Below are 9695 nucleotides of genomic sequence, written 5' to 3'. Positions count from 1 at the left end.
AAGCTATGTCCTATGCTAGTTCTGTACAGACTATCTTGGTAAGGACTCCTCCTTATCAGTCACCAACACAGTCTCACTGCCATTATGATCGAAATACCAAACACACATAGGTGACACAAATTGAGATATTGTTGCAGCTATTTGTCCTTTCCAGTACATTATCGAATCGCAGCTGTGAAGACAGCCACACTGATGCCAAAACAAACATTGTTCACCACACTGTCTGCATGGTCGACTCGCCTGATTAAATTGTATGCATTCACCACGTTTTCAATTCAATCTCTTTGCACTCAAAACCATGTCCCGAACTTTGGTAGATAAGGTTGAGTGAACAAGTCCACTTACATGATCTTCTTGTGTATGCGCCACCACAGACACAGTATCACAACGATTGCAATGACCAGCAGCAGAACCACAGGAACAAACACAGTCAGCGGTATATCTGGAACAAAAGTTTCACTGAAAATTGTTTCATTTTATTTAGATATTCCTCTCCCTGTCCTCCCCACTCTCCCTCACTTACCGGTGCCGGTGCCGGTGGTATTTTGTTACAGGAAGATGTCATGAAACCAACCTTTTGGTTACTTGTCAAAGAAATTTTAAAAAGCACCAGCAGCATTACTCTAGAGTTGAGAAAGAAACCTATACTTTCATCTTGGCATTGCAACAATTTTAGGTGAATTTTGGAACTATAATGAATCCTATTGAAGCGTTCACTGATCACAAATCTGCTGATTCTTCTTGAAATCATGCATCAAGGTCATTTGATCGGATCAGTACACACATGCAGTTGTGCTATTTATACAGGTAGCAAGTATTTTATGCTCTTTAGAAAAGTGATACAAGTAGACATTCTCCTTCAAAGTGTCAATGTCAACCTTTAGCCCGATGAATTGTTTTTACGCTGCCTGCTGGATAAGTTTTATGCAATAGGCGCTGTAAAGAGGGTGGGTGGTGTTAAACGGTCGGTGCTTCATTAAACAAGGGACATTTGAACCACTATTTTGCACATTAATACCTGATAGAAAATTACACATTGTCATATAAAAATATCCTGACATACAGGGGTTAAGACAAAAGCAAACGTAAAAATTGTAAATGTTCTAACTAACCTGAACTACGTTATTGAAAGTGGTTTGCGTTTCATGCTAGGAACCGTTTTACATCGTTATATTTGTGCAAATTGATTTCAATAATCAGATTTCCGACATCTTTATTTTAACTGAGTATAAATTCGATTTTTTCATCTGCAAATAACAGCACGATTGCAAATTATGAACCATTTCAGTAAATATATTTTCAAGGTCATCATGTCAGTTGCTGAAATACGAACATTGGTGTTAATCTAAAGTGTCAGGTTATAAAAGAAACAATTAATCACTCATAAATATTAACCAATCCTTATTTCAAGTGTTTTGATTGAATATTTACGATATACAGATTACAAATGTCGTGTCGTGTCGTGATGCTAGCAGACGTACGATAATCGAACACTGCGCGCTTCGCTCGACCTCAGCATAACATATTGCTATTTTAATGTCAATAGAGTTACAATGCCTTCATAAATATGCCTTGGCGAAAGTTGCCTATCTTCTCAATCGAAGAATGTTTCACTTGTCATTTCCCGTTTATTATGAAGAGAGATAGATTCTGATAGCAATGTTTCAGGAGTGTTCTGTTGATAATCTTTCCTAACAAAACAATAACAGTAAATTTTGAAATATTTTGCCTGTCACATAGAAAATTAACACAAACTAATACATAGTATCAGAAACCTCCATTAATATGAAATAACAATGTCACTTTGACGATATAACTGGCGTATTATTTTATCCGTTTGACCTTGCATGCACCTGTGAGCCGGAAACGGTAGAGGATGACTTTATTTGAACTTTTGTTGATATTTAAGGATCAACAGTCGAAGTTACGTTGAATGTAAATGGATATGATTCATCTTTCTGCCATGTACACGCCGATACTTTTGTTTTCACTTTAATAATTGTGTTCCACGCAATAACTCTATCGGCATCGTCGATCAGCAATGATCACACTCCACAGCAGATGCGCGAAAATGAGCGTGACAACACGTGTTTCAAAATAACATTCATGCGTTGCTGAATATGATAGGATAAACGCAACTGTGTGATATATATATATATATATAAAATACCACATGTATATTTTCAGTGTTAGTTTCACAATGAATTTGGGATAGTTTTCCTTTTATAGATTCTAGCATGATTATTGAACAATTTCACCGAGCATTTTAAAATTTATTCCTAAAATATGATGACCGTAATGATTGCGTATTGATGATAGATCTGTTAATATTTCATTTTTTACAGCTGTTCACAGCTTTAAAAATTTAAGTTATATTCATATTTTTAGTTATTTCTTTTACCACAATGATTATGTGTATGGACACTATACATTGGTCAATGCAACAGCACAGTGTAACTGAACAAACGTCAATTATTATTTTCAGTTCAAACATATTTTTATTCAACAATTATTATCTTTCACCTGACCATCAATTATGGGAAGAAGTTACTATTTGATGTCATTACTTAATTCTGGTAGTCCATGAATAAGACATAAATAGATAAGATCCTTAACATGTACATACAAAACTCATTTGGACATTAATCTTGTGCATTAAGAGGTAAGTTTCCAAACAAAACAATTCTAAAAACTAATTGTAACATGAATATGATACATTAATTTCCTGAAACAGTACATGACATTTTTGTTTGTTTAATCACAAGGACCAGGGTGACACTTAAGCTGGTGAATTAGCCATATGATTTATAAGAAAATTTTATCTTTTGGGCACATCGACAATTCTTGCAGTTGTGTTCTGTTGGAGATAAGTGCATGGAAAATATCACACCTGTATTTTCTTCTGGGTTTTCACCAATGAAATATTATGTAATTAGTCTGGCAGGACTTTCCAGTTTTATTGCAGTATGCTCAGGTGTGTGACAGTGACGATCATGCATATCTCTAAAGGAAATGAACCATTGTGAACTGTGGTCAACAGGTTTTCGTTAGTCAGTCAGTGTGATGTACAACAATTCAAAATAAATTCAGATCATCACCAGCCTTGGATCGAACATCCTTGATTATTTCATAGGTTTCTTAACATCCAGTCAGTATAGGTCCATGTCATGTTCCATCTGTCTCAGCCTTCTGGGTGGAGTGAAAAGAAATGTCCCTGTATACATGATTACCCTTGTCGGATGTATTTTATCCTGTCAGACACACTCCATGTCACCTTATGTGGTTTATTTTGCGCATACATGTACTGCTGAAAACCTTTTTTCCCTATGCAATCACTAAATTGTCCTTCTTGCAATGACAGACCAATAGCAATATTATGTTTTTGTTATTATTGTAACATATCAATATGTTATATCGCTCTTCACTGCCGTCGTTTTCAGAAAATATTTCTTAAATCGTCGAGCGTTGAATCCAGTACGGTTTTGGAGACAGACTTACAAATTTGATGTTAAGCGTCCGCGGCAATCACGACAAACTATGAAACATAGAAGTGAAGACTGCTACCCAGGTCAATACAAAGTAAACAGGTGACGAAAAATAGTAAATTATGTAATTTCGTTTGAATTTGAATTTATTTCGGAATTTTCTTGATGATAGCTAACTTTTGCATATTTTGCCTCGATGTTTGACATGCGGGTACGTGCTTCCGGTTTCAGAAATGACCGATAAAATTGGAAATATTTTGATTATTTTTCGTAATCTGCATTATTTTACTATTGAATGGTTTACCTATAATGTATTCCAGTTACTATTTGTCATTATTCGTAGTTTTTGTTGACTTTGTTAAACTGAGCAAATCGCGAGTTATGCCACGCCCAAACGTGTAACTACGCTTATCAACAGCATGTGAAGGCCGAAAAGTTTATCAAACGAAACGTTTGCAAACTCGATAAAAATGAGATATTTTTACAAGGATTTATACATTCGTGTACACAATTCTAGAAAATCAATTTGGATATATAAAAGGATTGTAATAGTATTACAGGATCACGATGCATGTTGAGTTGTTTGTTTACCGCCGTTGCCATGATCGTACAACTTTCATCCAATCGATAATGGTATGATTCAGATTGGTTTTGCTTGTAATTAATTATCCTGAAAGTTGCTAATCTTTAGCAATTAAGGAACTTGATTGTTTTCTTTTCAGTAGGTAACACAAAATTATGATCAATGAGAAAAATGATAAAATTGTACATAAAATATCGGACTGCATGCCGCTCAACGTAAAGTGCCAAAGTCAACAATGGCCGTTTCTGGTAGTTATGTGCCAAGAAATATGGCTAATACTTTCTTGACTCGAGATGTTTTCTTTTTGAGGTAAATAAACTACAGAAAGTTTTCATATTTTGCAAACTGAGTATTTATGCATACCATACGTATTATAAATGACATTTTTAAAAGTAATCCCATATATGATCAACAACGGACAAATGTATCAGAGAAGGCAATTTTTAATCATTAGTGTCCAAAGAAGGATTTCAATTAACGCTGGTAACCATAATTTGTTCCAAGCACCTACGGTATTCGGTAATAACATCAACAGTTTAAATCATAAGTCCCAAGCACGAGCATGTGATGGCACACAAGATCAGTAGCGTGTATGGCCACCATGTGCTTTGACAACTGCCACACAACGCCTCCGCATGGACCTTGTGATGCTTGTGAACACATGATTGGGAAGACGACGCCATTGTTGCTGCAAAATGATGCCAAGATCTTGCAAATTCTGTGGTTGGTTCTGGAGAGTGCGCAGACTTCTGCCAAGAGCATCCCAGACGTGTTTGATGGGATTGAGGTCGGGAGACCTTGACGGCCAGTCCATGACGTTGACTCCCGCGTTCTGAAGGAAATTCCTTGTCCAAATAGCTGTGTGGGGTCTGGCATTGTCGTGTTGGAAGATCAAACCGGGTCTATGTGCTGCCATAAAAGGCAGAGGTTCTGGTGCCAGTACCTGGTGGCGGTAAGCAGCAACGTTGAGGTTGCAACTGATGACAAGAAGCCTGGAACGTGCATTGCCACAGAAAGCACCCCACACCATGACACTTCCGCCTCGAAATCTGTCAACTTCCTGTACACAACACTGGGCGTAAAGTTCATGACGGCGCCTCCACACCCTCGCCCTACCATCAGCAAGTCGAAGATTAAATCGGGATTCATCATTAAAGACGACTTGATTCCAATTCCTCTGATTCCATCGTAAGTATCGCTGTGCCCACAATTGACGTTGACGTCTGTGTATTCTCAGACGGTTTCGAATAGTTTGCGCACTCAGTCTACTCTTAAACAGTTCATTTCTGGTTGATGTAACCGTCGAAAAATCGGTTACGTAGGGACGTAAGACAATCTGACGATCCTCTGCATGTGACGTCACACGTGGTCGACCTGGCCGAGGGCGATCAGCGGTGGTACCCGTTTGCTGTAAACGCGTCTGTAAATCATAAACAGTCCGTCGACTACAACCCATCGTCCTTGCGACTTCACCTACGGACGTTCCCGTCTGCAACATGCCGATGGCACGTTCACGTTGCGCATTTGAAAGGCGTGGCATGACAAATGGCCGTAAAGACTTTTGTTTTCTTGTGTTTTTCTTTTTTTGTTAATGACTGCTAACAAGTATGGCTGGAAACACGTTCGGTATTATGACCACGTGACCAGTTGCACGTGAAAAACCACTTTTGCCACTATTGTGCTGTGCACATGATTTTGATCGATTTACCTGCACAAAAACGGGTGTTATCTGAAGCCAATACGTGGCCATTACACAATAAGGGCCCACAATGATAACTGGTCAAAATGTTAAAATTTTAGGATTGTGAAGTTTTTAATTTGGTTTAGTATAGTTAGTGCGAGTTTTATTGTGAGGTGTCGTTAGCTATTCACCTGTCGAATGTGTTCACGGCTTGTGACACACTCTGTCGAATTGGTTCGACAGTAGCATTGACATCATTATAGACATAATTCACTGTGTTGAAACATTTTCTTCTTGATGGAAAAAGAGTTGTGTGGTAGAAGGGACTTGTGTAATTTTGTTTGTGGTAATTGTCAGTGCCAGCAAATCCTTGAGTGGTAAGTAACATTTAAAGTGCTGATCAGCTATTTACACAATTCTCACTAATAAATATATATCGGTCAAAGAAGTAGGAGAGGTTTGCTGTATATTTGTTGACAACAAGAAAGCAAAGTCAACATATAGTAAAAATGCATACATGTACATAGTAAATACAACCATCTCTGTGGTCTAGTGGATAGATCATCTAGGAAGGTGGAAGGTAAGCGGTTTGAATCCCGGCCATGCCATTGCAAAAGACGTTAAAAGAGGGTACTTCGTGTTACCCTTACTGGTGCCTTGCATGACTGGGATAAAACTAGCACTGGAATCAGTATACTGTGTCGCAGTGGGGAATGTATGTTAAAGTGGGGCATGGTATCTCCGGGGGCTAGCACAACGAAACCAGCATTCATCCGTATTAGTACAATCAGACACACGCACGCACGCACGCACGCACGCACGCACGCAACCACGCGTTCGTGCGTGTGTGCGTGCATATATGCATGCGACTATGTAAGTGCAATAATCTTGAACTGACGCTAAACGAAATTTCCGAGAAACTTGAAATTGTATCATATGTACCACGTCTAATCAGTGTCTAATGTCAAAACATGGTTACAAAAACAAGAAGATAAAGCATTGTTCCCAGTCAAAAAGAAATATATAAATTATTTAGAAATATACCGGCCAAATCTCTTAAATTTCGGCCAATAAAGTTCAAATTTATGTGGAGATAGAGGCATCTGGTTATCATCCCGAACCGTAGAATGTTAGCACAGAGAGTGAACGGTTGCGATGAGTTTCATTCCATTGTACAGTTCGTCTTTTTGTCTTTTTAGTGAAACATAGAACACTAAAACAAATACGTAACTCTCAGGTTTTAAATAGGGAACGTTTTCTTGTTAAGTTATATATCTTGCAAAAAAACTTTTTTTCTGAATGACACGATTTTGGGCACTTCAAAATGGACTAATAGTTGACATTATGACAGGCGACAGCCGTTATACTCAAAGAAACGTAGTCTCTGTACAAGATTGTAAATAACATTGAAAGAGTGTGTCTTTAAATTCATTTCCAAACAATAGTAGGATACACACGACGACATTGTAGCCATGCTCACGTCAATATCACCAGTAGATCCAAAGTACATTGTAACATAAAAGTAGGTATGTTCCCTGATCTGATTGATTAAAAAGTGTTGTCGAATGAGTATATCCTCGCTGAATTTTTGGAATTTAAAGGTGATATTAAAGGGGGTTTCTGCAGGGTTTTTTTTCATATTGTTAGTCGTCATTGCTTGAGGTTGCGAAATTTACGAATCTTGGCACCTTGTTAATATTTAGAACCAATGCTACTGGGCATTAAGACAATCAGTATTTACTTTCATTAAAGTGGACCAAACAATGAACTATTATCTTATTATCGTGTCATTAATTAACGTGTTGCCGGCTTGTAATTTGCCTTTGCGAAAAAAAGAAGCTGAACATTGACTCTGCAAACGTCCTGGATTGAAAGAATGTTATATTTGGGATAACAGTTACTTAATCATGGGTTTCTATATATTGATGTCAGGGAAATATCGAGTTCTCAGAAGCCGATGCAGGATCTGTCTTTCTCAAAACTGGCATCTCTCCATAGAGCTCTCATCTAAATGCAAATATTACTCACAGTACAAATCTCTCCTTAATGTAGCAAAATGCTTAGTATCATGTGAAATCTCTGTTTGTTATAAAAGCTTAAAATGTATGTTCAGGTGTAACAACTTTAAACTTGCATTTGAAACTGGAAGACATTCTAAAATCCCATATGAAGAACGTGTGTACGTGTATTGCCACTCTAAAGGCTTAACTCTAATAGAGGATGAGTATCATGTATTGTCAATCTGTGACAGATACCGAGCTGCAAGAAGAGAATGATTTGCTGAAAGTGAAATCAACTTTACCACATTTCAACAGTTTTCAAACCTTATGTCAACAAACTCCACAAGAACTTTAAAACACATTGGACTTTTCCTATCTAAAGTTATGAAATACATAACTCATCACTGTTCTAACGTATTCTAAAACTATTTGTCTTAACATAACGCCATAGTATATAAGCATGTATGATCTACATTATGTCAACATGTATTATGGGCTGGAGACCTGACTGTATCTGTCTGATGCAGGATCTTGCAGAAGCAACTGTCCTCAAACTTTCTCAAAATATACGTTTCCTTTTCGTTATTGTTATTTCGAGCATATCTAATGTTTTTCGAGGGGTGTTCATTAAACATTTCCCCTAAACCACTTAGGGTTATAATATTTGGTTGAAATTTCACATGTGTAATGATACATGTATCTAAGGGTTATGTCTGAATTTGCAGCACCGAACTATTAATCTTACCACTTTTACAGGTGTTATGATCGAGTAGGGTGTGACAATTGAGCCAGTAGAATACCGAGCAGTGATTAGGTTTTTCTATTTGAAAGGTCGAACACCAAAAGAAACTTTCGATGAAATGAAAGCAACTTATGGGGAAGATGCCCCATCATATGGCGTTGTTAAACACTGGCATCGCCAGTTCGAGTGTGGTCGGACATCTATGGAAACAGCTGCCATTCCTGGTCGCCCCCATTCAGCCATTGATGAGGACACTATCCATCAAGTGGAGACCGCCATTTTGGCAGACCGACGTATAACTGTTCGCCAGTTAGCACAAGATGTCAAGATCAGTGTAGGGTCTGTGGAACAAATCATCAATGACAATTCGAACATGCATAAGATGGATTCCCAGGTTGCTAACACCTTTCCAAAAGCAGGAACGAGTCAATTGCTCAAAGGATCTTTTGGACATGTGCCAAAAAAAACAGGCAAACTTTTTTGACAGACTTATCACACAGGATGAAACATGGGTCCATCACTATGAACCCGAGACTAAAGTTAAGTCGATGCAATGGAAGCATGTGGAGTCACCACCCCCAAAGAAGGCACGTGTCCAACCCTCTGCAGGCAAGGTCACGCTCACGGTGTTTTGGGACCAGCACGGAGTAGTGATGATCGATTTCTTGGCAAAGTGTACCACAATTACAGGAGCTTATTATGCTTCACTGCTGCGGAAATTGCGGGATGCTATCAAGCTTAAGAGGCGTGGCATGCTGACCAAGGGTGTCCGTCTGCTGCAAGACAATGCTCCAGTACACAACTCTCATGTTGCCCTTTTGGTATTAGTGAATCTCTGTGAGGGAGCATATACATATTAAATATAACCTTGTTCAGTTTTAATCTTGTACGGTTCTGTTTCAGCATATTTGATAAATAAATTGTATGATTTCATTCATAACGCTTTGCTTGAAGAAATTGGCGGTAAATGTACACTTGTAAATCAAACTGTAATAGGACTACCATCTTCTTGTAAAACAATCATAATAATATTTCTCAATCCGTGTGTGTCCATTCGAGCGATTCTTCTCTCTGTGTGTGCACGCAAGCACACCCAGAGTCACGTTTACTTGTTTTAAAGTGCATCCTGTATTCAAGTTTGTATTAAAGAATCCAATGATGTGATGACTGCTTATGCAAAATATATAGTGATGCCTCGAATTTG

The 9695-nt window shown here is 38.0% G+C and overlaps 1 long non-coding RNA gene across 2 annotated transcripts in view; it reads right to left on the bottom strand.

The window, feature by feature from the left end:
- Positions 1-204: 204 nt before the first annotated feature.
- The window catches only part of LOC125382081, a 58599-nt gene continuing 49108 nt past the window's right edge, over positions 205-9695 (bottom strand). For both annotated transcript variants that reach the window (XR_007222276.1, XR_007222277.1), the window contains exon 14: positions 205-442. This is a non-coding gene — a long non-coding RNA (uncharacterized LOC125382081). The remainder of the gene's footprint in view (positions 443-9695) is intronic.

Source organism: Haliotis rufescens, unplaced genomic scaffold (assembly GCF_023055435.1).
Source record: "Haliotis rufescens isolate VD_foot unplaced genomic scaffold, xgHalRufe1.0.p SCAF_2, whole genome shotgun sequence".
NCBI lineage: Eukaryota > Metazoa > Mollusca > Gastropoda > Lepetellida > Haliotidae > Haliotis > Haliotis rufescens.
Note: the sequence above shows the minus strand (reverse complement) of the source record. Positions and strands in the feature narration are given on the sequence as shown.